Here is a 14,363-nt window from a genome sequence, read left to right on the forward strand (position 1 = left end):
TTATATGTAAAGGTGATGACCCAGAAATATGTTGTCCACTAAAAAGAGATTTTTCTTTTTAATGTGAAAAACTGAATAAAGTTTGTTTAAAAAAAAACAATTTTAGATCCTTTCAGAAGAAAAAGAGAATGTTAAAAACATGGTACATTAATACTTCAAAATAATGGATGGATGCTTGGATGGATGCTTGGATGGATGGATGGATAACTAAGAGTTTATCCTGCTTCCAGCACATAAAGCTAAAAATATCAAACCAACCTTTTCCAGCACTGAAGAAAACAAAACTGCAAATTGCACGTTGGCAAGGGGAAGCAAAATTATGAATAAAAATATTTTTATTGTTAGTTATTATACTGTATTATTATATTCGGCTATATTATTTATTTATTTATTCAAAAGTGATATAACTAGCCAACTCCAATGAATTCTGGGTGGTGTCCAGAAGCAGAATATAGTAATATTTTATAATTATAAAATATATTTTATACTACATAATAATTCATATAATTATATAGTATGTTTTTGCAATAATTATAAATAGAATTGCTCAGAACTGCATTAAAGTGTACCAGTCAATATAGATATCTGTTAAAAAAGACTCCTACCCTAGGGTTTTAGATGTATAGGTAGTCCTTTCACTTAAAACTCTTTGTTTATTGTTGGTTCAAAGTTATGACAGCCTTGGAAAAAGTGAGTTACAACCTGTCCTTAAAACTTCAACTGTCACAGCAGCTGCACAGTCACATGATTGCAATTCTGGCAATTGGTAGTTCCTCACATTTACAACAGGTGCAGCATCTTGTGGCCATGTGATCACAATTTGTGACCTTCCCAGCTGGCTTATAATAAGTAAAGACTGTTGAGAAAGTTGATTACTTAGTGACCATGTGATTCATTTAAACATTTAACGAACATTGTAAAAATTGTTGTCAAATCAGGTCCAGTTATAGGATGACTCACCTTATGACTGCACTCACTTAATGATAGACGTTCTGGTGCCAACTTCAACCAGAAATAAAGTGCTACTTGTAATGATATGTGGGAATGGCCTGGAGGGATGAAGGAAAGTGATGTTACTTAGGGAACGATCAAAAAAGAGGAGGAGGAGCCGACAGTGGTTTAAATGTCAAAGAAAGAAATTTAGGAAGGACCTGATCTAATTGGTCAGGCTGTTAAAAGTGATGTGGGAGATTTGTACTTTCAGATTTAGAAGATTATGTTAATGTAACCTTACAATAATGTAGAATGTGTTCATCTGATCATATCTTGCATGCATCTGGCTTGCCTGGGAAGACATTAAATTATTAATTAGATATTTTTAAAAACAATATATGTATCAACCATATTCAGATTTATGTTAATAGTATACTGTAAATTTTATTTTATTTGTTATAATCACTGCCATAGAAGGTAATAATTAGATACATTTGAATAGATGAATTAATCCATAATGATACATTGTGACTACTAAAAACAAGCCTTTCCTGATTTAATTCTTCGAAAACTAGATACGGGACACTGTAAAATTGGTTATCAGATTGGTAAGAAATCTAGCAGCTATTTCCAAAACAATCAATGGATGCAGACTGCTGGTCCTTCACAAAAGAGACAAATTTACTCTCTTTTATATAGAAAGTAATTAAGAAAGGTAAGCATGACCTTCCTATTCTAACCATAAATAGGTTCCACATTTGAAATTTTATTAATCAGAACTTAAATAGATTTGTTTGGGAAATTAACCATTCCCATTCCAGGCTGTTCTTAGAAGCCTACCCAGAGATAAATAGGAAGGGAAGAATACTGTAATGTTTTTAAACTTACTTTTTTGCAAGTACCTTGGGCCAATCTGTTCTCGTGCCAGAAAATGTACAGTCCTTAGAGGCAATTGTATTTGTAGCCTGTTCTGTTTCCCTATTCCATAGATCAACAAGGACATCCACAGGATCACTGGCTCTTGCTTCTGGAAAATCCCTCAGAGCTTTAAATAATTAATTGGATTCTGTAAATCTCCAAAGATTTAAGATGTTCTTCATCCCTGCAAAGTGAAATAATGTTATGAAATCAAAATTCATCTTTGGAAAACATACTAAGACATAAAACAATTTTTAAAAATGCAAATAGAAGCAAGAAATATCCTGTATTACAGCCTCAGTATAAACAGGTTTTTGCTACAATATATTCACGTATTAACAATAAAGCACTTAAATGATTGTTTCACACTTGTTAATTTGCAAGATTCTAAATGCTAGCACATGCTTGTGGCACATGCAGGAGAAAAATCAACTGTAATAAAAACAGTAAATGTGACATTTGTTTAATTAATTCTGTGGTAATAGTATAGAATAAACTCAACATTTTATAAGGAAGAAGAAGAATACAACAGTAATTTAATTTATTTATAAAATATTGGATTTTAAAAAATATGGCAGAGGTTGGCAATAAAATAGTTTATGGGCTTTCCTGCAGAGCTCATCCCATAACATTGGGGATACCATTGAAAAAAGCTGCTATGCAACCCAAGAGATCTTAAATAGAAAAGTTGTAAAGCAGAGCAGATCCCACTGGCCCAAAGAGATGAACGTAAGAAAACTTATAATGGCAACAGTCATGAACTTGACAAACGCTTATACAGGCTCAGCATTAACCATTGGCTTTGGGGTGAAAGAGCTATGATAATTCTTGTACTGCATTTTTTTCCAGGTTTTTTTCAGTGATCTATAAAAAAAAGTTCATAATTTTTAAATCCCTTTTGGATAATTTTGTTTCATTGGTGAAATAAGTGCCTATGCTCATGTATTTGTATGTGTATGTGTGTGTGTGAGAGAGAGATTGGCTTATGGTATTAGCAGAAAATAAAAAATAATCAATGATACAATTTTAACTAATCAGTCTAATATGCCACCATTCATAGTAGCATATTTCACAGCTATCTGAAAATGGCTTAAGGAGAAAGTGGTCCATTAATCAGGGGTCAACTATTCCAAAGGAGAAGGGCCATCATAGGGAAGGTCCAAGCTCAGGGGCACCGAAAATGGCATTTTCGTAATAGTAGGACCCTCAATCTTTTCTCACAGATGTTACTGGATGGGCAGTTTTAGTTTAAACAAAGTGGTCAGTGAAATATCCTGGAAAAATTGATAGCTTTGACGGTAACAATCATCACTAAGTTATATCTGAAAACCAGCTGGCATTGAGTGCAGCTCCCATCATAATGGTGTTACAAAGACAAACCCATAATTACCGGAGCCATTGCATGCTGCAATAACCAACCCTAATTCTCCAATATGTTATATTCTGAGTTATTTATGACATTTCACTGTCTGATAAGGATAACAGCAAAAATTTGGCAGAAGGTTAAACTTATCTTTCTTAGCTTCTTTTGCTATAACTGCTTGAGACTTCCTTGAGAATAAACTTACTTAAATGTTTCAATCTTAAAGGCTGTGAGGACAGAAATGCTGGAGTTGGAGAGTAAGGGACTACTTGTTTGTAGCTGTACCATAATACCTCTTCTAGGATCCCAACCCCCTTTTGTATACCCTCAAGTCATTTTTTCACTCCTGGCAACTGCCTGGACTATTCCCTGTAAATTTCTTGGCAAATTTTCAAAAGAGGTCAGGCCCTCCATCCTAGGACTGAGAGGAAGTGATTTTGTGCCTAAGGCAGAACTAGAACTATGAGTTTTCCAGCCTCCCAATTTCTAGCCTGTTGTCTTAACCACTATTCCAGGGGTGTCAAACTCAATTTCATTGAGGGCTGCATCAGGGTTGTGTTTGACCTCGGGGAACCAGGGTGGACGTAGGTAGGGTAGGTGTGGCCAGCTCGACATCATTCATGTTGGGGGTGCCTGTGGCAGCCCGAGCACTCTGCCAGCTCCATTTTTGGCTGCAATGGCCTCCTGCAACCCCCTGCCAGCGAAAGTGGAGCTCAGGAGGGCCACCTGCAGCCCTCACATGCTCCGTTTTTGCTGGTAGGGGCACTGCAGGCCAGTCCTTTGCTGTTTCCCTGCAAGCCAGATCTAAGCATTCTGCAGACCACATCTGTCCCCCAGGCCTTGAATTTGACACCCCCACACTACACCAAATAGTCTCCTGCAATACTTAAAATATTTTTTTTAATTGTATACAATCAGTCTGTTTCATTACTCACTCAATGTGATGCCTTAAGTTGTCCAAATACTTATGATCTTATGCCAACTAGAGGCCAAAGAGAGCAAAAAGCAAATTCAATTTTATCTTGAATGTTGTATCATTTAGTTGACTCACATGTAACTGCTATCAATTCCTCTCCGTGCAACTTTTTCTATCCCATCTATTCAACCTTATATATACTATAAATCTTTTAGTTCTTTCAATCCTCTACTTCCTTCTCCTATGTCTCTCCATTGTAATCCTCACTACACAAAATCAAATTTATTTCCATTAATTTTTCTTCATTCTGATGCCCTTTGAAATTAGCGATATCGATCATTTCCTTGCCCCCCAAAAAACTTAGCCCACCCAAATGAGTTGGAGATAACAGACTTAGGTTCTCATACTGGCAATCTCTAAGGGGATCAATTTTCTTACTATCTTCCATGTCTTCAGATATAAAAAAAACTTTGTTCCCACCTCAGTTACATCTTTGTCAATCTTACATCATCAAGAGGTGCTGATAATCTACAGGTGAAACTCGAAAAATTAGAATATTGTGCAAAAGTTCATTTATTTCAGTAATGCAACTTAAAAGGTGAAACTAATATATGAGATAGACTCATTACATGCAAAACAAGACAGTTCAAGCCGTGATTTGTCATAATTGTGATGATGGCTTACACCTCATGAAAACCCCAAATCCACAATCTCAGAAAATTAGAATAATACATGCAATCAATAAAACAAGGATTGTACATAGAACAATATCGGACCTCTGAAAAATATAAGCATGCATATGGACTCAGTACTTGGTTTGGGCCTCTTTTGCAGCAATTACTGCCTCAATGCGGTGTGGCATGGAAGCTATCAGCCTGTGGCACAGCTGAGGTGTTATGGAAGACCAGGATGCTTCAATTGCGGCCTTCAGCTCTTCTGCATTGTTCGGTCTCATGTCTCTCATCTGTCTCTTAGCAATGCCCCATAGATTCTCTATGGGTTCTGGTCAGGCACGTTTGCTGGCCAATCAAGCACAGTAATCCCACGGTCATTGAACCAGGTTTTGGTGCTTTTGGCAGTGTGGGCAGGTGCCAAGTCCTGCTGGAAAATGAAGTCAGCATCCCCATAAAGCTCGTCTGCGGAAGGAAGCGTGAAGTGCTCCAAAATCTCCTGGTAAGACGGTTGCATTGACCCTGAACTTAATGAAGCACAGTGGACCAACACCAACAGATGACATGGCTCCCCAAATCAACACAGACTGTGGAAACTTCACACTGGACTTCAAGCATTTTGCAGTGTGTACCTCTCCATTCTTCCTCCAGGCTCTGGGTCCTTGGTTTCCAAATGAGATGCAAAAGTTGCTCTCATCAGAAAAGAGGACTTTGGATCACTGAGCAACAGACCAGTACTGTTTTTCTTTAGCCCAGGTAAGACACTTCTGACATTGTTTGTTGTTCAGGAGCGGCCTGACAAGAGGAATATGACATTTGAAGCCCATGTCCAGGATCCATCTGTGTGTGGTGGCTCTTGATGCACTGACTCCAGCCTCAGTCCACTCCTTGTGAAAGTCCCCAACACTTTCGAATGGCCTTTTCCTGACAATCCTCTCCAGGCTGCGGTCATCCCTGCTGCTTGTGCACCTTTTTCTTCCACACATTTCCCTTCCACATAATTTTCTATTAATGTGCTTTGATACAGCACTTTGCAAACATCCAACTTCTTTTGCAATTACCTTTTGAGGCTTTCCTCCTTATGGAGGGTGTCAATGATAGTTTTCTGCACAATTGTCAGGTCAGCATCTTTCCCATGATTGTGATTCCTACTGAACCAGACTGAGAGACCATTTAAAGGCTCAGGGACCCTTTGCAGGTGTTATGGCTTAATTAGCTGATTAGAATGGGAAACTTTGAGCCTAGAGTATTGAACCTTTTCACAATTTTCTAATTTTCTGAGATTGTGGATTTGGGGTTTTCATGAGCTGTAAGCCATCATAATCACAATTATGACAAATCACGGCTTGAACTATCTTGCGTGGCATGTAATGAGTCTATCTCATATATTAGTTTTACCTTTTAAGTTGCATTACTGAAATAAATGAATTTTTGCATGATATTCTAATTTTTTGAGTTTCACCTGTATATTGGCTCAAACTCTGTCCTCTACAACTAGTATAGTAGTTGTGGCTTTTGAGTGTTTTCGAACTAATCACTTATGAAATTCATCTAAAATTGCTGTTAATGCTGAGTTCTAGTCACCTTGCCCCACTCCTGCCTGGACTACCTGAACCTTTCATGACCATGGCTATATACTGTATGAAATTCTGCTTTTTGTGTCTGCATTGGAAACATGCTGCTGAATATTACCTAATTTCCTTAGGAACATCCCCAAAGAACTACTATGTGCATATGCACCAGGCTGGTCTACAGCAATCAAGTTAAATAATACCATATGTGCGATTCCTTTCTTGCTGTTTTGGAGTCTTATTGTCTATTATTGCCTTCTTGTTCAATTATCTTCTCACCTTAGAGCAGAGGCTATTAGTACTATGTTTCCCTTGTCTTCTATTTCCCACCTTCCATGAGACACAGCATTTTTTTTAAAAAAGGGTAGCAGATAGCACAATCTTAAGTAAAAGTATGCAGAAGTTGAATTGCACAAACCTGAGAGTTATGTCTGTGGAAAGTTCCTCCCTGTTCAGTGCATTTCAGTTCAACCAGCATTATCTTCTCTGTCAGATTTTCTTTTAATAAGAAAAGCCCAGGGACCAATCTATACCAGTATTCTTTCCAATCAATAACATCTAGCTCACTTGTACATCACATGGTATATTCCCCAACCAGTTTTTCTGATGCTATTTGTTTCATTTCCCACAAGTTCTTCATTATTTATTTTAATTATTGCCATTTCCCTGTGCTATGTGCGATGTATGTTCCTGTGTCATGATATTACACGACTTATCAATGAGAATAGTTTAAAGTTGTAGATATTTTTCAATACTTTGTCTATTTTTCCTTTGTCCTCAGGTAGAATGGAGAGATATGATATTTGTAGGCAAGAAATCAATTTGTTTGCTGCTGCTGTTATTTTTAGGGTATTTTTTTTCATTATGCGTATATAGTATATAGCTGTGCAACCAAATAATGCATGAAGACAGAATAAATCAAAACTAGAAACTGAATGCACTGAATGTTCCTCAAAAATGAGTTGCCTACACAAAGCAGTATTATTCTTCCATAATTATTGAGGTGCACTTGTTGTTGCTGTAGTTCCGTAGGCAGCTTATGGGAGGTAGTCCCGAAGGTGCTTTTCAAAAGGCAATTGAACTTTCTTAGTTTTTTCCTTGAAAATATTTTGTGTCTCATCCAAGAAGCTTCTTCAGTTCTAAACTGAAGCAAAACATTTTCTAGGAACAAACTAAGAAAGTCCAGTTGCCTTTTGAAAAACACCTTTGGGACAACCATGACCTGGATGATTGAGAATCTCATAGACATTTATGGCAGATACTTTTGTTATAACCACAAACATTTTCTAAATTATATTATACACTGTACTTATTTTATGCTAAGTACAGTGAATATTGGGCTGCATTCTCAAATATGTAAACCTTCCCCTTGGTAGATTTTTCATTTAAAAAAACGAAGCACAAAGTGTGCCTACTAAACAAAGAGATCCAGCATAGAAAATGCCTTAAAGTCAACAAAGGAACTTATCTATGCAAAACACTTATTCTATCACTAAACATTGTTATTATCATTAAACGTTGTTCCCTTCTACAGAGGGAAATTTCATACCAGATTAGAAATAGTGGTCTAGTATTGTATGAGATGTGAACCCATGCCTGCGATTTCCTGAGGCAACACTTTTGATCTCTTTGCTTCACAGCTGCAGGTCAATGCACAATTTTTCTGGGATAAATTAAGTATGAAGTAAAAATATACATGAATTTCATGTGTAGGATTTTTCCACTCAACATACATAATAGTTATAATAATATCTAATTTTATTTATCAAATTAATTAAACGTATAGCCACCCATCTCATTGTCAAGCAACTGGGCTGCTAATTATATTTCTAAGGAACAAAGGTGGATCATTTCTCCCATCTTTAGCCTAACAGAAATTCTGTTGCCTAAATCCACATGCTGTATTTTTTTTTTTTTTTTTTGTAGAGCAGAAGTAAACAACTTTTGATGCAAGTGTCTGGAAGCCCAATTCACATACCAACTGTGCAGTGTGCCAAGGACTCATGGATGAAGCTTGGCTTTTCCATGTTTTATTTGCCTATTAAATGGAATTCGATTTAAAAAAAAACTTTACTATGATGTTTAAACTGTTTGGGAACTTATTCAACCATTTTTTGTAAATTCACTGCCTCAAAATAATAGGAAATAGAATCTTGATTTTTCAAACAATCATAGCCCCAAAACTTGGTGGTATAGTCAAGATATGCTTCCAGGGATCATATAGAGCAGGGGTCGCCAACCTTTTGGACCTCAGGGACCACCAAACACATAATTTTAAATCCCGGGGACCACTAATATGAATTTTGACTGATGGTGGCTTGCTGACATTGGTGGGAGAGAAAGAGAGAGAGAGAGAGATCTGATCTAACCTCTCTCTCTCTCCTCCCCCCTCTCATACACACACACACACACACATATACTAAACACACAGAGGCAGGGGTGGGATTCAAATTTCTTAACAACTAATTCTTAGGTGTGGCCTAATTTGTGGGTGTGGCTTGGTGGTCATGTGACTGGCTGGGCATGGCTTGTGTGTAAATATTATAAATATTTATGTAAAAATTGTTCTTTTTTATTAGAAAAGAGCAACTTTTACCCAAAAGCAGGCAAAGCAGGCAGGCAGATTGAGTTGCTCACAGAATCACAGATTCAGAGATATCTTTCTGCCATCAGCTACCTGAGTCTGTCACATAAAATTTGCTTGTAAGCAAACTCATAAAATTTGCTAGCAAGCAAACTCACAAAATTAACTCACATCCAAAGATTTCCTGCTTTCTAGCTAATCTAAATGTCCCGGCACAGCAGAACAAATGATGGTGAGAAAAAAAAAAGGAAAAATAGCAACTTAGCAGGCAAGTTTGCCAGGTAAGGAGTGAATGGGCGGGGACAGTTCCCACGGGCCATGTGGGCGGGGCAGACTTGTGTTTCTGCACAGCCTGGATTAATTGCTGGGGGGGGGTGCTTTGGGGGTGACATTTCTCTGTGGACCACCAAAATTTTCTCATGGACCACCAGTGGGCCGCGGACAACCAGTTGGCAACCACTGATATAGAGGATCTCTGTTCAGGGGCAGGCTTTCCAACATGATCAGAATTGTTGGAGTCTCATGGAATTTCACTATGGATTGTTCCATCAACTTCCAGTAGGAAAGAGGGCAACATTCCCCATATTAGGTTGAGGATTTAATTTATATCCCTTGTCAGGCCTTTCTTATTTATCCATTCCAAGTATGCAGTCTTTGCCTCAGTTTAGATGAAAACAAAAGTAAGGCTAAATGTCACTTGTATATTAATAAAAGCTCAATCTACGTCCTCAGATGTTTTCTCACAATGGTTTCATGCAGATGAAAAGCAATAATCTCCCAGCCTGATATTCTCACAATGGCCAGTCAAATTGCAACAGAATTGCTGTGAGTTAGGGCCCCAACACAGAAAGTTGGCCCAGAAGAATACTGTGGTTGATGATATTAAAAGCTGGAGGAACCATCAAGCAAATCATCAGGGTTGCACTCCACTACCCACTCTATAAGAAGATACCTCAAAGGAATAAATATTAATACATGTAAATTTGCGCCAGTACTTAACCCAAGGCTGTGATTTCTCCTTTGTTATTTCTCCCTCTGCTGGCTATTGCAGAAAGTACAATGAAAACTTCTGAAGGAACTAGAAATGAGAAAGAGGTTGATTGTGGAATACTCAAATATGAGAATTCATTTTTAAATAGGACTTATGAAAGGGAACATCTCAGTGAGCCACATATGTATTCTATTTAAAAGTTGAGATAGGACAGCTTTCCCAATCTGGGGTCTTTCAGATGTGCCAGGTAACAATTACCACAATTCTCACACAATGTGAGCGAGAATTTTGGAAGTTATAGCCCAAGAAATTAGAAGCCGAGGAAGTCTAAGATAAGACCATAATATAGGTTGATTCTAAAGCTAGATAAATATTCTGAGAGTTCCTGTAACAGAACCCATATGAATATAACATCTTGATGACTTTGCAGAAAAGGCTGGAATAGCAAGGGCATTGTCACAATTAAAATGAAACCCCGTGCCCAATTGAGATCATGCCCATTGGAGGCATTTCTAAAACATTGGTTCTGTTTGTTTCATATTGTGTGGGTTACCATCAAAGGATAATCCCTGCCTTGTGTACATTCTGATACCTGAGCCTCAGTCACTCGCACCCATAGCTAAAAAGGAAAGAAATATGTAATGAAATTACTTCCCTCTTCTTCACAACATACATAAACAATTTTATCATCTTCTCTCAAAATAGAACAACCATTAAATGATTGACTTGGCTCTGATTTCTTATCCCAAACTTTTTATATATTTTTGTTGCTGAATTTTGGCAGTATCATTGCAATTTAAGTGCCAATACTCATTTTTCTTCCTTTTTATAATATTTTTATTTAAAAATCACAATTAAAAAGAGAAAGACTAATACAAATTTAAAAAGAAATAATAGAAAGAGCAGAAAAGAAAAATAGAAAAGGAGGAAAGAAGCACATGGTATAGAAAAAGAATGAAATATATAAAGAAATGACTTCATCACAAATAGAAACAATTTTAGTAACTTATCTTCTCTTAAAATATAACACATCTTCATCTTCCCGTATTTTATATCTTATTTTTAAACACATCCATAAAAACTTCCTGATCAGCAAAAGTCCATTAAGTTTTTTTTACAGAGATAACAATATAATTATTTTAATCTTTAAAATAAATCAATTTTAAATTCCTTTTTTTTTTACTTTTAACAATCTTGATTTTTAGTTCTTCAAATAATGTCCTAAAGCTTGATTTCTTTTCATTTTTTTATTTCTCCTCCCAAAAATCTTCAAAGCTTTAACAAGCCTCTTTTGTAAATCCAATATAGGAAGATTATCCAGGTCATTCTCTTGGTTTGTTATTTGTATATCCCTTTTAATTATTAAGACATCAGCTGGCTTCTTTTGTATATCCATCTTTTTCCATGACATTCTTGTAGCTATTCATTTTTAAATTCATTCTTGTCCATTAAAACTTGTTCCTATTTCATAACAATTTTTAAATCCAGTCTATTTTATAGAGATAGACACTCTTAAAATTAACTTCTGCATTAATTGTTCAAAATATCCTTCAAAATGTCGAATGTTAAAATATTTTGTTCCATTATGTATTGGTAAGTCAAATTAAGTGTTCTCATTTAGTGCTCATCTTTAGTTCCGTCTAGTTCCCTCTGATATTCAACTTTCAAAATTCCATCCTTTTTTAAGAAGAATTCAATAGAAATTTATTTTTCCACTGGAATAATTTTTATAATTCCAAAATCTAATTTCAAATTATATAGAATTAAAATCATTTGTAACTTTTAAAAATCAAAAATCTAATCATCCCTTTTCTATTTATTCCAGAAAAAAATAAGTCCTTAAACTTATACTTAAAACTTCTTTTGCTAAGGATTGAAGGAAACTCACCTAGTGCAGTAAAACTTGTTGATCCAAAGGTTCCTAACAGCTGAAAAGCAGTTAAGCAATTTCCAAAAGTGATTATAAAACAAAATATGCAAGTCCACTGTCCTGAGTGCCAACCACTATTTCAGTAAGATAGCTATTCCCTTGTCTCCTTCTGGAAAATGCTGTCTTTCTTTCCCTTCCCTTAAACCTTCTGGAAAATGATGTGTTGTGGTCTGTCTCCCTGTGATGAGCAATTGCCTGGAGCATGGGTGGACAATCTCAAGTTCTCTTCTTGCCCAAAGTGGAATTACAAAGAGCTGGTCTATCTCTGGTTCTTCATTCTGATGGAGTCTTGAGTATTCCATTTCTTTTGCTGAAGCCCTGCTCAGCTTCAACTGGGTTCAACCCTATCATGTACTTCTTCATGAAAAATAATCAACCTAGACAGAAAGCAGTTAAGAATAAGCCAAACACAGCAGGAAGACAGTGGGGGATTCCCAGTATATCCCACTGGTTATACCTGAAATAAATTTGTTCATTTGTTGTTACCCTAAATGCAACTCCAGCCCCCATATTAATACTTCACAGAGTGGGTATTAATCCCCTTGCTTAATTTATATATCAATATCTATATCTATCTATCAATCATCAATCATCATCTATCTATGGTAACTATGCATTATTTTCAGTCTTTCAATGTATTATCTCAATTTATCTCAATTAAAAATGAATAAGTGTACCTTTCTCTGGAATCTGTATCCTCAAAGATAATTGCTTTTTTCATATCACTTTTTGGAGCAGTTCCCTTTTCTTGGATCCTAGCAAAATAATGATGGACACACAGAAAGATAGTTCATAATTGTTTTCCAGGTTTCCCTGAAGGCAAACTGTTTACTACTGCCTGCCTGCCTTAGCAATGTTCATCCACTGGAGAATATTAGGCATATTCTCAGTTCACACAGGCTTACGAGAAGTCTGACAAATATAGTATGATCCTCCACAGCAGATCTGTTGATCCAATAAAGCATTCCATGAAGCCTGAAAACCCAGGTCTTGGTCCTTGATGTTTCATCTGGAACTACTGTTGTACATTCCTTACGCCTGGGCTTCTTGTGACAACAGATTGATGTGATAATGCCTCTGCTGGCCACCTCTCACATACATTGCCATTTGGACAGGCAGTGCTCACTCTACAGTATTATCAAAGGGGAAGGGAATAAAAAGTGTCATTTTGTCCTGAATGATATTTGGTGAGTTCCTCTTTGAGAGAATACTCTAACTAAAAAAATGGAGACAAAACATAAATCAATGTAGTTCAGCCGGCTGAATATGGCAGAGGCAGTCAGAGAGAAGAGGAAATAAAACATTAAAGTACAGAAATGGCAGATGAGGGGGACCTCTGCAAAGTGTACTAAGAAAAAGCAGAACTAAGTGTAGAGAAAACCCAAGGAGAAGAAAATAATAGAAAAGGTGAAGGAATGCAGGGGTGACTACACAATGATCCCACTCCAAAACCCAGCCTTTTTCTCACATGTTATAAATAGACTTCCCCACCAAACTAAGAAACAAACCCTTATATGTGTGCTTTATTTTTAAAATTGTATTTAATTTTTTTTTGCATTTTGTAGACTATACATTTAATAAGGGATGCAATAATCTTTGTTGAACCTAATGCATTAGGGAGCCAACCGTGTGAACTTTGGGTATAATTAGCCACAGGTTCCCCACTTCTCTGTAACTTGAGCATTTAGCTCAATGCTTAAAAAATATATTATATTACACTGAAGGATATCCTTTCCATCCACACTCATATCCAGCAAATTGTGTTCCAAATGTAACAGACATCATCAAATAAAACTTGTAGATATAGAAAAGAAATAATTACCAAAAAGATTGGCCTTTTGAAAGAAAAAACAGATTCATAGTTGATTGTCAAAAACAGTATATCATTTCTCCATGGTTGTTCAACTATAATTCCATTCATCTAGGAAGAACATTGTCCAAAACAATGAAAATCCTAGTGTTTATTTTTAAAATAGCTTTTGATACTTAACTTTAAACATTAATTTTGCCCAGATCAGAACAATTGACATTGCTTCTTTCGTGAATATTCATGTAGCTCAGACAAGAAGGTAGGTAGAATGAAAAGCTGGAGACTTTGCTTGGAAAAATAAAACAGGTGTGAACATTCATAGAGAAATACTAGAGGAAGGACTTTCTCCATCTGTAAGGGAGACCATTTATCTGTGCCAGAATTAATTTTTATGTTCTTCGTTTCCTGAAGAATGTTACGGAGAGATCCCTGAATTTAGCAGAATAATGGAGATATAATAATGGAGAAAAATGAAGCATCCCATAAGTAGCACACAAATGCTTTGTACTGAATATGCACATCTGTGTAGATAATTCCCATGTATATATTTTATACTGCTTCATATAAAATATCCTGGAGGAAGACTAATGTCTATTTATTTCTTGCCCCTGCTCAGGCATTTCTAAAAAGTACCAAGGAAGAGAAAGTGAGCCCACCCCACTATTTTCAATAGCAT

The 14,363-nt window shown here is 36.3% G+C and overlaps 1 long non-coding RNA gene across 4 annotated transcripts; it reads right to left on the reverse strand.

Moving 5' to 3' along the window:
- Nucleotides 1-182: 182 nt before the first annotated feature.
- Nucleotides 183-12,961, reverse strand: LOC148127152 (uncharacterized). 4 transcript variants are annotated; one of them, XR_015741983.1, is made up of 5 exons: nt 12,555-12,961; nt 11,836-12,254; nt 9,957-10,034; nt 8,969-9,055; nt 183-2,035 (listed from the first exon to the last, which is right to left on the reverse strand). It is a non-coding gene; the product is annotated as an uncharacterized LOC148127152 (long non-coding RNA). The 4 variants fall into 4 exon arrangements; XR_015741982.1 differs by lacking the exon at nt 183-2,035 and adding an exon at nt 8,291-8,410; XR_015741985.1 differs by lacking the exon at nt 8,969-9,055 and having other exon boundaries at nt 12,555-12,958.
- Nucleotides 12,962-14,363: the final 1,402 nt, after the last annotated feature.

The sequence above is a fragment of the Pseudonaja textilis genome, chromosome 2, assembly GCF_049901715.1.
Source record: "Pseudonaja textilis isolate UNSWEBS1 chromosome 2, rPseTex1.2, whole genome shotgun sequence".
NCBI classification, from domain to species: Eukaryota; Metazoa; Chordata; class Lepidosauria; order Squamata; family Elapidae; genus Pseudonaja; species Pseudonaja textilis.